Source organism: Trachemys scripta, chromosome 2 (genome assembly GCF_013100865.1).
Source record: "Trachemys scripta elegans isolate TJP31775 chromosome 2, CAS_Tse_1.0, whole genome shotgun sequence".
In the NCBI taxonomy this organism is placed as follows: Eukaryota; Metazoa; Chordata; order Testudines; family Emydidae; genus Trachemys; species Trachemys scripta.
In genome coordinates, this window is record NC_048299.1 from 8,128,532 (window position 1) to 8,144,648 (window position 16,117).

Genomic DNA, 16,117 nt, shown 5'->3' on the forward strand with positions numbered 1-16,117 from the left:
CTGCTTGTGTCACTTGTGTTCTCATACGGAGCTCTACTTCTCCTTGCTGCAAGTTCCCTCTCAATGGAGCTATCCTGCAGGACCTAGGTTCCCTAGGGCTGGGTTCTTCCAGCCCCAGAATCAGACGAACACACACACACATTAACAGAGCGTGTCTGAGAGGACCAGGTTAATCAGCACTCCCAAGCTGACCCCTTATATGTCCCTGGACTCATCAGGCTGGGTCGAACAGCATCTCCAAGTTGTCATCCTCATATGCCATGGGCACCACACCAGAATAGAGCAGGCTGGATTGAGCAGCACTTTCAATCTCCCACCCTTAAATGTCCCAGGTTCAGCACATCCCTATCCCCACTTTCATGTTACAATTGTTCTGGTAGTAACCCACTTGATGAACAAACCCCACAGGATTTTTGGGTGCTGCAGGGATCTTTAGCTTAGGTACAAGAAGCGTTGCTGCAGAGTGAATGGGGAAGCCAAAAAACACCCACAAGGTGGGGGGGGGGAGAAAGAGAGACAGAGGGGCAACCAGCTTAGCCATGAACATTATTTATTGCCAGGTAATAACCATACAAAGGGAGCCAAACAAATAAAACAGTGATAATATTAAATCTAACTTAAATTTGATTATAAAAGTCAGGTTTAGAAAACTATAACTGATCACACAAGTCAGGGTCAGAAGGTGATACTGAGAGAGAGAGAGAGAGAGAGAGAGAGCTGGGTTCTCACCACTCCGTGAAGCTTGAATCAATCGGGGGTCCCAGGTGGGGGTGGTAGCGGAGGGTCCGGAGTGCTGGAGACAGGCAGAGCCCCTAGCACGATCAGTCAGGAGAAGATGAAGTCCCAATGGAACTGATGCAGAAGTTGGATCCAGGCATCAGAGCACTTACTTGAGTATGGGTAGGGGGTTTTGTAGGGAAAGAACAATGGTTCAAGGGAGAACACTAGATTTGTTTATGTGTAAACTGACGGCTCAAGGGAGAATACCAAAGTTGTTTTGTTCAAGCTACACAATAGAAACTGATTTTTTCTGGCTATGGGCAGTGCTCCTTACAGGGAGCTCGCAATGCAATTAGGCAGCTTCAGTATTTTGGATACCAATAAAGGATTTATTACTAGAATTGGTCTGATAACTACTGAGCTGGGTGGGTGCAGGTGTGGGTTCATTAACATCTGGAGCAGAGATCCCCCATCATGCACTGCTTCCCTGCTTTTCTGGTCCCAGAGTTCCCTGTGGTTCTTGCCTTGGAATCTCTGTTCTCCATTCTGTATGTTAATGGAGATGTCTCCCTGTCCCATCTTTGATGCAAATGAGGCTAGGGGAGTTTCCTTAATCCTATCACCCTGGTCTGGAGGGGTTTAGGTGTGTCTCCCACTTCCTTTTCATTGCTTTTTGTAAGTCTTTCTTCTGATCGGCTTTGGTGCAAGCAGAGGCTGCAGGGGGCAGGGTCTTTCGTGAGTCAGACAGGATGGGTATTGCGCCCTGGTTCCCCAAGAACACAGAGCTGACAGGTAACAACCCCCATATTTTCATAACTATCACAATCTAGCCACAGTTTCTTTCTGGTTGGTCTGAAGTATGAGCAGATCAAACAACTCAATCAATAACTGGGGTGATTTAATCTGCAGAAGAGAAGAATGAGGGGGGATTTGATAGCAGCCTCCAACTACCTGAAGGGGGGTTCCAAAGAGGATGGAGCTCGGCTGTTCTCAGTGGTGGCAGATGACAGAGCAAGAAGCAATGGTCTCAAGTTGCAGTGGGGGAGGTCTAGGTTGGATATTAGGAAACAGTATTTCACTGGGAGGGTGGTGAAGCACTGGAATGGGTTACCTAGGGAAGTGGTTGAATCTCCATCCTTAGAGGTTTTTAAGGCCCGGCTTGACAAAGCCCTGGCTGGGATGATTTAGTTGGCGTTGGTCCTGCTTTGAGCAGGGGTTGGACTAGATGACCTCCTGAGGTCTCTTCCAACCCTAATCTTCTATGATTCTATGATTCTATGATCCTATTAATATAAGGGGAAGAGGTGGCAGCTATTTTTCAATCTGGGTTCTTGCAATTCATCCTTGAATCATCACGTATAGTATCAACTGTCATTTACACTTGCATTTAATCTTGGACCTTTACAAACCGTCTTTTTTCACTTGATTCTGGGTCAGAAATAGGGAAACTGAGTCCCAGTTCAGTGATTTTAACAAGACCATCCTTTCCACCCATCCTCCCTGACCAATATTTCCTTCTCACTGCAGGTGTGAAATGCATGTCAGACAGGTGTCCAAAGAGATTACTCAGAGGCAGGGCAGACTGTTAATGAGAGGTGGAGTTAGGCCTATTGCACATTCCAAATCTTACAGATGCCAAGTGAGACAATGGGTGAGAAAGAAAGTGCACACATTAGCATCCAGTCTATGTGAATCGCCAGCACAGCCAATTATTTCAAAGGTTGCTGGCTATTTTTGTCCTGCTTTTTTTCAATAGATCCTTGAATCCCTGGTGTGTAAAATACATCTTGTTTTATTCATAGCCCAGCTAGGGTCCGTCACACAAACCATAATTGGTCTACTTCCGTAGTCCGCTCTGACTCGTTAGACCACTGAATAGTTTAGTATGTAAGCAACACAAAAGAAAGTAATTCTTCCTGTTGCCGTTTCAAATCTTATTAAATGTCTTTTTAATTATACTTATTCTATCCCTGCAGCTCTTCTACTATAATAAACCCTCCACTGCCGGTAGATTGAACAAAACAAGCCATGAATTAGGAAGGAATACTTCAGTCCCTGATACAATTCTCACTGCCATCTGTTAATTAGTGGATGCCAGAATAGCTGCTTTCACTGGTCTGGGATTAGAATTACGGTCACAATTGATAGTTACATCCACTTTAATACAACCTGCAGAAGTAACCTACTAATCACCTGATCATCTCAACCAGAATTAAGGTAGTGACATTTTCAAGAAAAGCTTTGAGGATGTGGGCCCAAGCCAGACCTGTCTTCAAGGCCATAATCATTTATCTTTTGTGTTACTCTGTTTCACTCAGAATAAACTAAAAATACAACAGAACGTGGAAAGGCTAGGATTGCTTTGATTTTAGCATGTTAACCGCCAGAGTCCACTTACATTTCATTTAGTTTACAGATTAATATCTGTATCAAGATCAGAGAACATTTTTAACAGCGAGATTAATAAACCAAGGGAATATTTATTGCTTTATCATCTGTATTATAATAGTGCCTAGAGAACCCCACTGAGAGGGCCCCATCGTGGAAGGCGCTGTACAAACACAGTTTAATGCGCAACAGTCCCTTCCCCAAAAAGTTTGTAGTCTAAATATTGTGGTCAGTTCTCCATCCTTGAAGTCTTTAAATCAAGAATGGATGTTTTTTTGTTTTTTGTTTTTTTCTAAAAGAGACACACTTAGGCCTGGTCTACACTAACCCCCCAATTTGAACTAAGGGTACGCAACTTCAGCTACGTGAATAACGTAGCTGAAGACGACGTACCTTAGTTTGAACTTACCGCGGTCCAGACGCGGCAGGCAGCCTCCCCCGTCGACTCCACGTACTCTTCGTGCCAAGCAGGATTACCGGAGTTGACGGGGAGCACTTCTGGGTTCGATTTATCGCGTCCAGACAAGACGCGATAAATCGAACCCAGAAGTTTGATTGCCTGCCGCCGAACCAGCGCATAAGTATAGACAAGCCCTTGGTGTCAATCCCAAGTTATGGACACAGTGGATAAATTCTATGACTTGTGCTAGGCAGCAGGTCAGACTAGATAATCTTAGTGGTCCTTTTTGATCTTAAAATCTGGTGACCGTCATGAAAAGTCAGCATTTGTCAACATTTACCACTGAGTGATATATGAGATGCCCTGGTTTCCAGCTATGTTCAGAATAGAAAGCAACAGGAGGTCACACTAGTTGATCCAATGGTCCTGTCGTCACCTGTTGGTGTGATGTTTCTAGGGGTCTCAGCTTCTGTCTCCTGGTCTTTCTTGGAGGTGGCCTGGTGCAGGGCTGTCGCCCCTTTGCTATCTCAGGCCTTTCTGCCTCCCTCTCAGTTCCCTCCACTTTATAGCAGGTCTTGCTTTCTCTAGTGGTCGCAGCTGTGAGTGCCTGTCTCCAAGACCAGCAGTTATGGCAGGTGCATGGGAGGGTGAGCAGGTGAGACTCTCCTCTCCTCTCCCTTCTGCCTATGCTCAGTACAGGGTTTGTAAACCCCATTACACATCCTCCCCCACAAGGTCTAGGCCTGGCCTTGGGGGCAAAGGCTACTTCCTTGGACAGAAAATCAGCATTGTGATGCAAACTTCCTGCCCGCTGCTGTATCCGAAAGGCATGTGGTACCATTTCATCATCTTCGGGTTCATCACTTTTGTCCCATTTAGCCAGCACAAGGGGGCATCATCAGCAACTAATGTGAACTCATTTCCTAGGAGATAGTATCACCGGCTTTCTATTGCCCCTTTGGCAGCCAACCCTCCTTTTCTATCCATGTATGCCTTTCTCGTGGGGGAAGGGTTTCCGGATGATATGTACAATCAGGTGTTCTCCATCTTACTTCCTGAGAAAGGACAGCCTCTAGTCCTACCTCTGATGCGTCTGTTTCCAGTAGGAATTCCTTTTCAAAGTTCAGGCTCTACAGCACTAGGTATCTGCAGAGTATGGCCTTGAGATTTTGAAAGACAATTTCTAAGACGGGCATCCACAACACCCATCTTGGGGTGGAGTCCCTAGTTAGGTCAGATAGCACGGCTGCTATGGTGTCAGAATGGGGCATGAACTGGCAATAGTAGCCAGCTAAGTCTAGGAAGGCACTCACTTGTCTTTTGGTCATGGGGGTCTTGTATGCCTGTAAGGCCTGGACTTCATCCACCAAGGGGTGGACGTGTCCTCCACCGACTGTGTGGCCTGGCTAACAGGCTTCTTCCTTACCCATTGCACATTTCATGGGGTTTCCCATTAATTTGGCTTCTCTCAATGATCAGAGAACAGCAGCTACTCTGTCCTGTTGGGAGTCCTAATCCTTGCTATGTCATCCAAGTATGCCACCACAGATTGATTATGCTGTTGGAGTAACTGGTCCATCAAATGCTGAAACTGTTACACTACCCTGTGTAACAAAAAGGGCTTTGTCTTCAAATGAAATAGGCTGAGTGGCATAGAAAAGGTCATCTTCTCCTGTTTATCTGGCATCAAGGGGATCTGCCAGTACCCCTTCATCAAATGCAGAGTGGTTATGTATTGGGCTTCTTCCAGTCAGTCGAAGAGTTCATTCAGTTCATTCTAAGGCCTGATCTACACTGGGGGGGGGGACGGGGATTAATCTAAGGTACCCAACTTCAGCTATGAGAATAGCGTAGCTGAAGTCGATGTATCTTAGATCGACTTAGAATCACTTACTTTGCGGCCTCGCGGCACGGGATTGACGGTCGCTACTCCCCTGTTGACTCCACTTCTGCCTCTCGCCATGGTGGAGTTCTGGAGTCAATGGCAGAGTGATCAGGGATCGGTTTATCCGCGTCTAAACTAGACGCAATAAATCCATCCCCAATAGATCGATCACTACCCACCGATCCGGCGGGTAGTGTAGACGTACCCAAAGCATGAGTCTTGGCGTAGAAATCAAAGACAGAGATTGCATTCACTTTTCTGAAATCTATGCAGAAACACAGTGAGCCATTTGGCTTTGGGACCAGCAAGATAGGACTCCTCCAGTCACTTCAGGATTCTCCTGTCACTCCTAGTTCTAACATGGTCCTGTTCTCTTTCTCGATGGCCCCCCTAAGTTTGTTGGGGATTGGCTGGAGCCCTTCCCCTATTACTTTACCAGGTTCTGTATTAATTTGATGTTGTGCCAGGGACATCTTCCCGAGGAGAGCTGAGACTACCTGTGGAAAAGTGGTCACCAGTTGGAGTGCCTTTTGCTTTTGGTTTAAGTTCTTTCCATGAAGTACTGAGATTTTTTTTAGGCAATCATTAATTTGGGGTCCTGGTTCCGATTCCTCAGGTTATGGTGTTATGAAGAGATTTTCCCTGGCTTTCTAGGGCTTCTGGTAAATTTGTTGTTCCTTTTTCTTCCCTGGTTGTCTGATTAAGTCATCCACGGTCCGTACTTTCTTTATCACCTTGTAAGGGCCGTACCACTCAGCCATTACTCTTGATTCCGAACTTGGAAGAAGTAACAGGCCTCTGTTGGCCATCTGGAAGACACCCTTTATTATACTGTTGTTGTTGTTGTTCTTGTGCTTCTTTGAGATTTTCTCTAGCGTATACCTATTGAAGGTTATTAAACCTTCTTTTGCAACATTTGGTACTAGCCACTAGCAGAGACAAGACACTAGATGGAGCTCAGGTCTGATCCAATCTGGCAATTTCTGTGTGTTTATTCAGTGTTTCATTAAAAGACCGGTGAATCCAAATGCTTCCGCAGACCAAATTCCTTCTAAAGAGAGAACCTGCACCAGAGATCAGATAGCTTAATAGAAATTTGCTATAATGTAACTATTTCCTGCCCCCACTTTAAAAGGAAGTGCAGGATTGATGACCATAAATAAATGTTGAATGCTAAAAGAGCTCTCCTGCCTGTTCACAGATCTCAGATCCTAAAAACATTATATATATTATATATATATATATATATATATATAGTGACAGACCCAGACCAGTGGGGTACAGGAGTCTGGTCGAGGGCAAATATACTGGTCATTTGATGAGTAGTTTTCTGTTCCCTGAGTGACCAGAGCAGGGGCTGCACTAGAGTAATCAGAAACCTGCTAGAATCAATTAAGGCAGGCTAATCAGGGCACCTGGGTTTTAAAAAGGAGCTCACTTCAGTTTGTGGGGGGAGTGTGAGGAGTTGGGAGCAAGAGGCGCAAGGAGCTGAGAGTGAGAGGGTGTGCTGCTGGAGGACTGAGGAGCACAAGAATTATCAGACACCGGGAGGAAGGTCCTGTGGTGAGAATAAGGAAGGTGTTTGGAGGAGGCCATGGGGAAGTAGCCCAGGAAGTTGTAGCTGTCATGCAGCTGTTACAGGAGGCACTATAGACAGCTGCAGTCTATAGTGCCTCCTGGGCTGGAACCCGGAGTAGAGGGTGGGCCCGGGTTCCCCCCAAACCTCCCAACTGACCTGGACTGTGGATTCTCTCAGAGGGGAAGGTCTCTGGGCTGTTCCCCAACCCACATGGTGAATCTCTGAGGCAAGAAAATCCGCCAATAAGCGCAGGACCCACCAAGATAGAGGAGGAACTTTGTCACAATATATATATATATATACACATATACATACATACACACACACAAGCCAAAAGTGCTCTCAAAAGAAGAAAAGAAGTCATGGAATTTATAGGAAAGATGGAGTTAAAAACATCAGAGAAAAGACTAATGTAAACACATTCTACATAATGTTCCGTAGAGCATCTCAGCTGACCATATCAATGAAAGTCCATCCGATTCACAGAAATGATTTATTTGCATTAGACTCAGCCATTGTAGACATTGTCTCTGCTCGGCAAAGCAGTGATGTTCTAGAAAGTGTTAATGAACATGCATTCCAACACGCCGTGCTCGCCACAACCAAACCGCCACACGGCACTCAGAGAAAGAGCTGAGCCTTACGCTATGCCTTGAAAACTCAGAGTTTGGACGTGTGTGTGCCCAGGGAAATGACCTCCAGGTGTAGAAGACACCCCAGTGAGAATGCTCGATCATCACTCTCCACATATTTAATCTCGGCCTCATTGAAGTCTATGGCAAAATTCCCATTAGTTTCAATGGCCCAGGATTTCCTCCTAGGTCTAATATCCTCTGCAATTCAGTGGACAGCTGCATTTGGCAGCAGCTGTTCTTGGGCTGGGTGTCTCATGATAGAGAACATTGCAATAATCCACTCCAGAAGTCACCCAAGGTATGGACTATAGGAGAGAATTCATGTGAAAGACTCAGAACAATCTCCTTTCTGTTCCCACGTGGCTGCATTATAGATTCAAATAATCAACAAGTGGACTTCTGCAAATTTCTGCCTTTGGCAAGGTGTTCTGACAAGTGCTATTTCCTGATGTAACTACTAGTTACTAGTGATTCTAAACTTCCTGATGTAAGGAGATTTCAGTTCTATTATAATGGAAATAATGTTCACACCTACCTTCTAAGATATGTCGTCTTTCTTGATTTCGAAGTATAGGATGGAAGTGCGTTTATGTTTGGCATAGCATCATTTGGGAGAGGATCCCTTTAGCACCCTTGAGCTCTGATCATCAAGACAAGGATGGGCAGACTCATAAAATACACCGCATTTCTCTAGGGGACAGGGGATAATCACATGCAGATGCATTATCTTTAAAAGTTTTGCAAAGGTTTTTGCCACTGGGGGGATATGGGCTCTGTGGCTGATGTAGAACACATCCCTTGCCTCCCCGACCCAGCACCTGCTATAGAAGGCAGGTTGGAGCAAGCCAGGGGAAGGACAGGGTGTGGTTTTACTGTGCTGGTGTAATGGCCCGGAGTAGGTTTAACATCATTCTCATCATTGATTCCCAAGGGGCTGTAACAGTGCGGTGGAGAGCATGACTTGGTCCCGGCATGCAGCATCCCTGCTCCAGCAATAGTACCTGTCATGTTCCATCCCGTTTGCCGGCCTAGGGTGCTACTTGCAATGTATGATGCTGGTTTTCCAATTTATTTGAACTCTGAGAGCATGAACCTTGTGCCTGTGAAACTTCGCAGCCCAATTAAATGTGATTTATGGATGGTTCTGAACTGCTGCCTTCCGACCAGACTGGAGTCTAGAACTTGAAATACCAGGAAAACTGTTGGGTGCACAAATTCAGGGTTCCCCTTTGGCTTTGGTTGTAGAGCTGTCTCCTCCCAAACCCCATTCCTCCCCTGCTCATGACCTCCTCCCAAGCACCCCCTTGTGGCCTGAGTCGGTCTGCAGCACCCTGCCATCCATCTCTCCCTCCTCCAGGCTCCACAGCAGCACTCACAACAGATCAGCCTTGCCGGCCCTTCCAGACGAGTTTTATTTATTTTCCAAGAGACAACAAACCAAAAGGAGAAGAACAGCATACGTCAATTTCACTGCTGGCCTTAGTCTCTGCTCTCTGGGTCTTTCGCCCAAGGTTATTGCCAAACTCTCCGTCTCTAGCCGTCCTTGCTGCTCCTTCCTTTCTCTGCAGCTCCTGTAACTCTCTCAGACACTTCCTCTTCTGCCCCTTGTTGATCAGTAAGAGAATCAGCTGATCCCTGTTCAGGTGGGGCTTCTTAGCAGCTAGGATTGGCTGAGCTCAGGCCTCCAGTCCTTATAATGCCAAGCCATCCTATGACGGGGCTATTTACAGGGACAGGCCGTAATCAAAAATCTAGTCCTTTTCTACATCACCTCCCTTCCACTCTTCTTTACCAGTACTGCTAGCACCAATACCATGTGTGTTTCTTTCTTCCATTCCATTCTTTGTGTGTTTACATATTGCTCCTTCTGCATAGAACATCCTCACCACACAAGTTCCCCAATCCACCACCCTTTCTTTAATAAATAATAATAATAATAAATAAATGACTATTCATCAAAAGAAAGAAAGAAATCCCTAGTTCTTACATATCCTGCTTTCTTTGTGTGTGTCAGTCTTCCTTAGATCATAGGGTCTTTGTATTAGGGAATGTCCTTACTTTTTCTGTCTTGTAAAGCACATACTATTGACACTAAATAGATAAATAATGGATACATCACACACACACACACACACAAAATCCAAATCCTTTTGTCATAAAGGTTGGTCTCATCAGTAAAGTAAGCTATAAAAATTAGGAAATGCATAAAGGACCAAAAGGTTACAAAATGAAGCTTTGTCTCAAGTTAGGAAGTACCAGAATGAGCATTGCCCATGCAACATTGACTCTGCAATAAATGAGGCAGGGATCCTACAGACAACAAACTCTTTCAGTACACAGCCCCAGAGCAGAAAATCCCGTGCACTGAATAAGGAAGGGGTCCCGTGGAAAAAAAATAATATGAGATCATGTCATTAAAGTCTGCATCATCATGGAAATGAACAAGAGAACTGAATTAAGGGTGCCAGGGCAACACTTATTTGGACATTTGCTAACCTGAGAATGCAAAACTTTGTAACCTTTTAATCCTTTTTAAATCCTTGACTTTGTATTTCCTAATTATTTTATGGTTTATTTTATTGATGAAAGCAAACTTAAATAATGTTAAATGAAGGCGTTTTTGTTTGTTAATTTCCTTTGTTTTTTAATAGAAAGAAAATATTTTATATATGTGCTATTTAAACAATGAAGCTTTTACTCATATGTTGTTTTCAGTATATATTTTATTGCCATTGTTATCTTTGTGAAAATCCCTGTTTCATCACTCAATGCTGTATTGATCAGAATATTGAAAGTAATTAAATTAAACTGTATTAAAACAAAACTCATTTTATGCAAACTTCTGTTTCAGTGAAAGTTCTAAGCTATAACCCTGAATGTGTAAGAAGCAGATAAACAATATCTAAGAAAAAGAGATGGAATATTTCATCTTATTTTCAACTAGCCCTTACTAAGGAAAGTAGCAAACAACTGCCCTTTGATGTGGAATCATCATTAATGTGTATTTTGTGTAGTTATGTTGTTGGCTTCTTTAGGAATTTTGCAAAAAGAGGAGCACTTGGAAAGCCTGTCCCCCGCCCCACACACACATACTGCACATTTGTTGCCCACTGATGCTGCCTGAGCAGTAGCATTGTGACATCAGAGATAATCCACCACTCAGCACTCCCTCCCTCCAGTTCATTTTCATACTTGGGGAGAATGACTAGCAATTACACTCTGAGTCTCTCCTCTTTATATCATCTGCTAAATTAACCAATATAGTTCAAAAGGTTGTGGAATAAGCAGGGGGAGATGCCTATATTGGAGAAATCACATATCAATGCATAAAGGAGAAGCTGTAACACTGTTACTGGACATTGTTTTTCAAGGGAAATGGTGCCTTCCTTCATTATCTGGCTCAAGTTCCATTTCCATATTGTTTTCTCCTGTAAATCACATGATAGAAATTTCTGCACAATGACTTAATGAGTGAGAACTAGCTCCTATTTGCACTCAAGTACTGATTGGTAAAAACCAGTCCCCATATTTACATACATTGAGGAACAAGTTTTTGGTATATTGTCGTCCTCAGAGCACCCTTCACTTCCTTGTTCCTCAGGCTGTAGATCAGGGGTTCAGCAGGGGGATCACAAGGGTATAGAACACGGCCACCATTTTCTCCCAATCCACTGAGCTGCCAGACGAGGGTCTTAAATATGTAAAGATCAGGGTCCCATATAAGATGGAAATGACAGTCGGGTGGGAGGCGTAGGTGGGGAAGGCTTTGTGCCTTCCTGCAGTGGAGCGGACCTCAGGATGGCAAAGATGATGTAAATGTAGGAGATGAGGATGGTGAGAATGGTGCCTATTGTTTCTATGGCTGCAAAGATGAAATGAACTCGCTTATTGATGCGAAAGTCAGAGCAGGAGATTTCTTGGCATGGGCGAATATGGCAGAAGAAATGATTGAGGATATTGGAGTGACCGAAGGACAGACTGAATTCAGTACACGTATGCACAGTGACATTGACACAGGCGCATAGGGAAGAGCCAACCACCAGCTGGAAGCAGGCTCTCTTGGACATGATGACATTATAAAGCAATGGGTTACAGATGGCCACAAAGCGATCGTAGGCCGTCAAAGCCAGGAGGCAAAGCTCATTGTTGCCACAGAAGAAGAAGAGGAAAAACTGAACCACACACCCAAGGAAAGAAATGTCTTTACTCTTCACTAGGGAATTGAGCATCACCTTGGGGGCAATCACAAGGGAGGAGACAACATCTAAGAGTGACAAGTTGCTGAGGAAAAAGTACATGGAGCTGTGGTGTTGGGAGTCAACGTTAATCAGCACAATCATCCAGACATTTCCCACCAGGGTGCAGAAATAAATGGCAAAGAAGAACACAAAGAGGATGTTTTGCAGCTTTGAACTGTCAGTTATTCCCCAGAAAATGAAGCCAGTCACTCTGGTGCAGTTTCCGGGAGCCATTTCTCCTGTCACAGTGCTCTGTGTCAAAAAAGAGGCAGAGGAGGGGATAGAAGCAATGGGTACCACAACAATAAATCTGATGTACAGTGGAGACTCGTGTTATCTCTTAAGAGATGCCGAAACAACGGAAATTCAATTTAGTCATAGATTCCAAAGCCCAAAGGAACCATTTTGATTATCTAGACCAGTGGATTTTTTTTCTCATTTGCGGATGAATCAAAAATTTTAATTGGAAATCGAAATTATAGACATAATCTGTGGACCCCTATGAATCCACGGACCACAGGTTGAAAAGCAGTGTTCTAAGGTAACAACAACCTTTTGAGGACCCTTTAGATATAGACTGTGGATCCCAAGGTGTTTGCAGACTATAAATTCAACCCCCCCAATCTAGTCTAATTGCTTGTATAACATAGGTCATCATTTTTTTCCAATATTTTTCATTGTAAATTAGAGCATATCTCTTAAAAAATCATCCAATCTTGAATTTAAAATTGTCCATAAACTAAGTATCTACCACGACCCTTGGTACATCATCCCAAGGGTTAATTACCCTCACTGTTAATAGAGGCTTTTTATGTAGAGCTGGTCAAAATTCCCACCTACCCCCTTGGAAATTTTTGAGCTTTTATGAATAAAACCCCAAATCCAAAATATTTTGGCGCTGGTATATTTTGGCTAAAATCTGAAGTATTTTGGTTTTGAAAAAGAGCAACTGGGAGGTGTAGTCGAACCAACAAGACTGGCCTATAAAGGAGAATGAGAGCATGAGGAACTTCAGCTAGACAGATCAACGTGTGGAATGCTCAGCATACAAGGTGTTTCAGAACAGGTCAGAGAAACGCCCATCGGGACGTTGACTTGGTGTTTCTTGGTCTTGCCCCAGCATGGGGAGTCTGACTTGACTACATGACGTCACTTCCCCCCTACAGTGCTAGGATTCCCCAATAACAATATTTGTATTTATTATTATTATTTTATTTTATTTTATTTTTTGTACAAATGCTGACATTTCCATGGAAGAGTTCAATGAAAAAGAGATTTGTTTGGTTTTGTGGGAGGAGGGCAGTTTTCATCTATTTCCTAGGAATTTAGTGTTCCCACTCACTGTAGGAGGGTCTGATCCAAAACAGATTGATGCCAAGGGAAGTTTTTCCATTTATTTCAGTGCACTTTGGGTCAGGCTATTTGTTAATATCAGATTTAATCATCTTTCCAGCTAGCAGAGTGAGAAGCAAGGCAAGGTAACGGTCAGTGTATTTGTACCTTCTGCACTCCCTAAAGGAGGATATCTTCAAGGCAAATAGATTAGTAAAGTTCACAACAAATTATAAATTTATATGAACTCAAAGAGGAAAAAACACTTCCTCTTTTCTTGAACTATTAAGTATGAGATTTTGAATGCACTGAAATCAGGAAATTGAAAGCAGGGTCTAAAATTCTAAGATGTTTGTGATAGCTTTACCTGCCTTTAACTGATTAGTAGAAACAACATCTATAACGAAATGGCATGACCAGTTCACTGGCCAACTCAGCCAATGCAAAATACAGCCAGACCCTCCCAAACATCTCTCTACTTGGGCTCCTACCTGAAATCTCTTTAAAGGTAAAGTTATGGAGCCAGATCCGGAGCTGGTATAAACTGGAATAGCTGGTGGACTTTTCATTCGAGCACTTTAATACTTTGAGATCATTTCTGTTTAAAATCTTGCAAATAAAAAATAAAAACATGGTGAACAATATATTTGCATGAATATTCAATCATTTCCCTGAGATATGCATCTTTTGCACAAATTGGTCTTCTTTGGCTGCTTTTTATTACAGCTCCTAGTTTTTTTCAGATTTGCCCACCTATGGTTATGAACAAGGTCACCAATAACAAAGTTCTTGCATTTCTCCATGAGACAAAGAAACACCAAAGACAGGAATCAAAATTTCCATATGGAAATGGAAGCATAAAGTCACACTCATCTGGAAGCCCTGTTTCCTAGTAATGTGGCTATTTTGGTACTAGATTTCTAGAATTCTTTACCTTATCAATGTGAAAAAATAAAACGCATGTGCACACACACACATACACACACACACACACACGCGCACGTTTCAATTGTCCTGTTTGGACTAATCACATTTCACCATAATAGGAAACCATCAGAAAACATCAAGAGAAAAAAACATTATATTAAACAGACTATTGAAAAATAAAGGATTTTTTGCACAAAAGTTAATATTAATATATTATTATATCCGTTATCATTTCCAGGTTTCAGAATCTGATCCTAAAACATCATCAACTCTTACCTTGTTATAACAACGCAATATCCAGAACACTTTCAAATGCCGTGTTCCCTCCTAACTGTGATGTAATGTGGGATAGAAAATAAATTAATTCAAGAATCGTTTTCAGATAGAAAGAGCCAAAATTGCTAGTAAAGTTAAAACAAATCTAATTTCTAAGTGAATCACACCAATACTGTAGCTATTTACAGAAAATGAACTGAAAGACAATGGCGGAGAAAAAGAATGACTTTAAAACAAAGGAGGTGAGCATTCTGGAATTTCAAAAGTCTGCTTGCTTCGAAGCAATTGACAATTGCAAATGTTTTCTTTCCAAGTCAGCATTTTAGAAATGCCAACCACAAACAATGCAAAGTTGGCAATTGCAAATATAACTTTCTTATTATGAAACTAAAGGGCCAGGTGTCACCACAGCCACCTGATCTATTGCAGGGAGGTGCTTGGAGTAGTAGATTTAAGCCTCACATTAGCACTCTATCACCTTTTCATAATTAAAACAGGAGCTATGCTATTTATAATAAGTCAATTAAAACCACAGATTAGGGATAAACTCTGATTAAGTTCAATAAACAGCATTCTTGTTGAAATCAATAAGATTATGTTCACAATGGTTCACTGTATATTAACTGAGGAGATATGAATGAAGAGCAAAGTTAAGCAGTGGGAGCTGAATTAAAACTATGGGTGAGAGCCTCATGCCAGCTCTGGCTTCTTGCACAGCCTAAACCTGGAGTTCTTCAGTGGGGAAGCAGAGGCAGCAAGTGAGTTTGGAAAAGCTTCTACCTCAAAAGGAAAGGACCCTAATGAATACTAAGTTAAACATCTCTCTCTCTCCCGTGCTCACATGCAGTATCTTATCATCCTGTACAACTACGGCTACAAATGGCTATAATTTACCGTGAGTGAGTGGAGACAGTGGGAGGACCAGCCTGTCCTTCTCAGAAGATATTTCTTTCACAGAGTCATAAAGCAGCTTCATAGAGAATACCCACTGATCTCCACCTCAAGGGCCACAATGAATTGCAGGTCAAACAGCATCAAGAAAGATGGTTCCCTTGGAAGCTAGGTGGGTCCAGATGTTCCTGTTCCTTCTCCGACTTCAAACTAAGAAGAAAACTGAACTATGCAAGAGAGATTTCATTCCATTATCGGTGTGTATCCACCCCGAAACCATGAGACCTTCCATGGGGGCAGAGAATGGTGCACTGGGGAAGCCAGTGCTGCCCATTCCATACTGTACTGTCTTTTTTCTTCTCTCTCCAGGGCTGTTGACTGGGAATATTTCACCAGCACAAAACTTACTCTGGGAAATTTTAAATGAAAATGTTTGATATTCAAATAAATGAAGCACATGTTTAGGAAAAAAATAAATAAATAAAAGAAAGAAAAAAACCCTCCATTAAACAAGATTCTCTGAAACCAAGGGGTAATTTTAAACAGACCATGTTCATTTGCACAGCATATGAAATCTTTTAACTCAGTACAGCACAATGGACCAGACACTCCGTTGGTATAAATCACCATAGCTCTGTTGATGCTGATGGATACGTGACAACTGACGCCAGGTGATGATCTATCCTGATATTCCCAAACTCTGGCATGCAGCGTTCAGGATAGTTTAGGGAGTTGGTCCCATTTCACTGCAAGTTATTTTGTGAGAGAAAATGAAGACAACATTTTGGGGTCAAAACCATCAGCACTTTGAGAACGGAAAAAACAATCTTTTCTCTTGGTAGACAG

At 42.8% G+C, this 16,117-nt stretch overlaps 1 pseudogene; it reads right to left on the reverse strand.

The window, feature by feature from the left end:
• Positions 1-11,136: 11,136 nt before the first annotated feature.
• LOC117873941 lies at positions 11,137-12,079 on the reverse strand (annotated as a pseudogene).
• Positions 12,080-16,117: the final 4,038 nt, after the last annotated feature.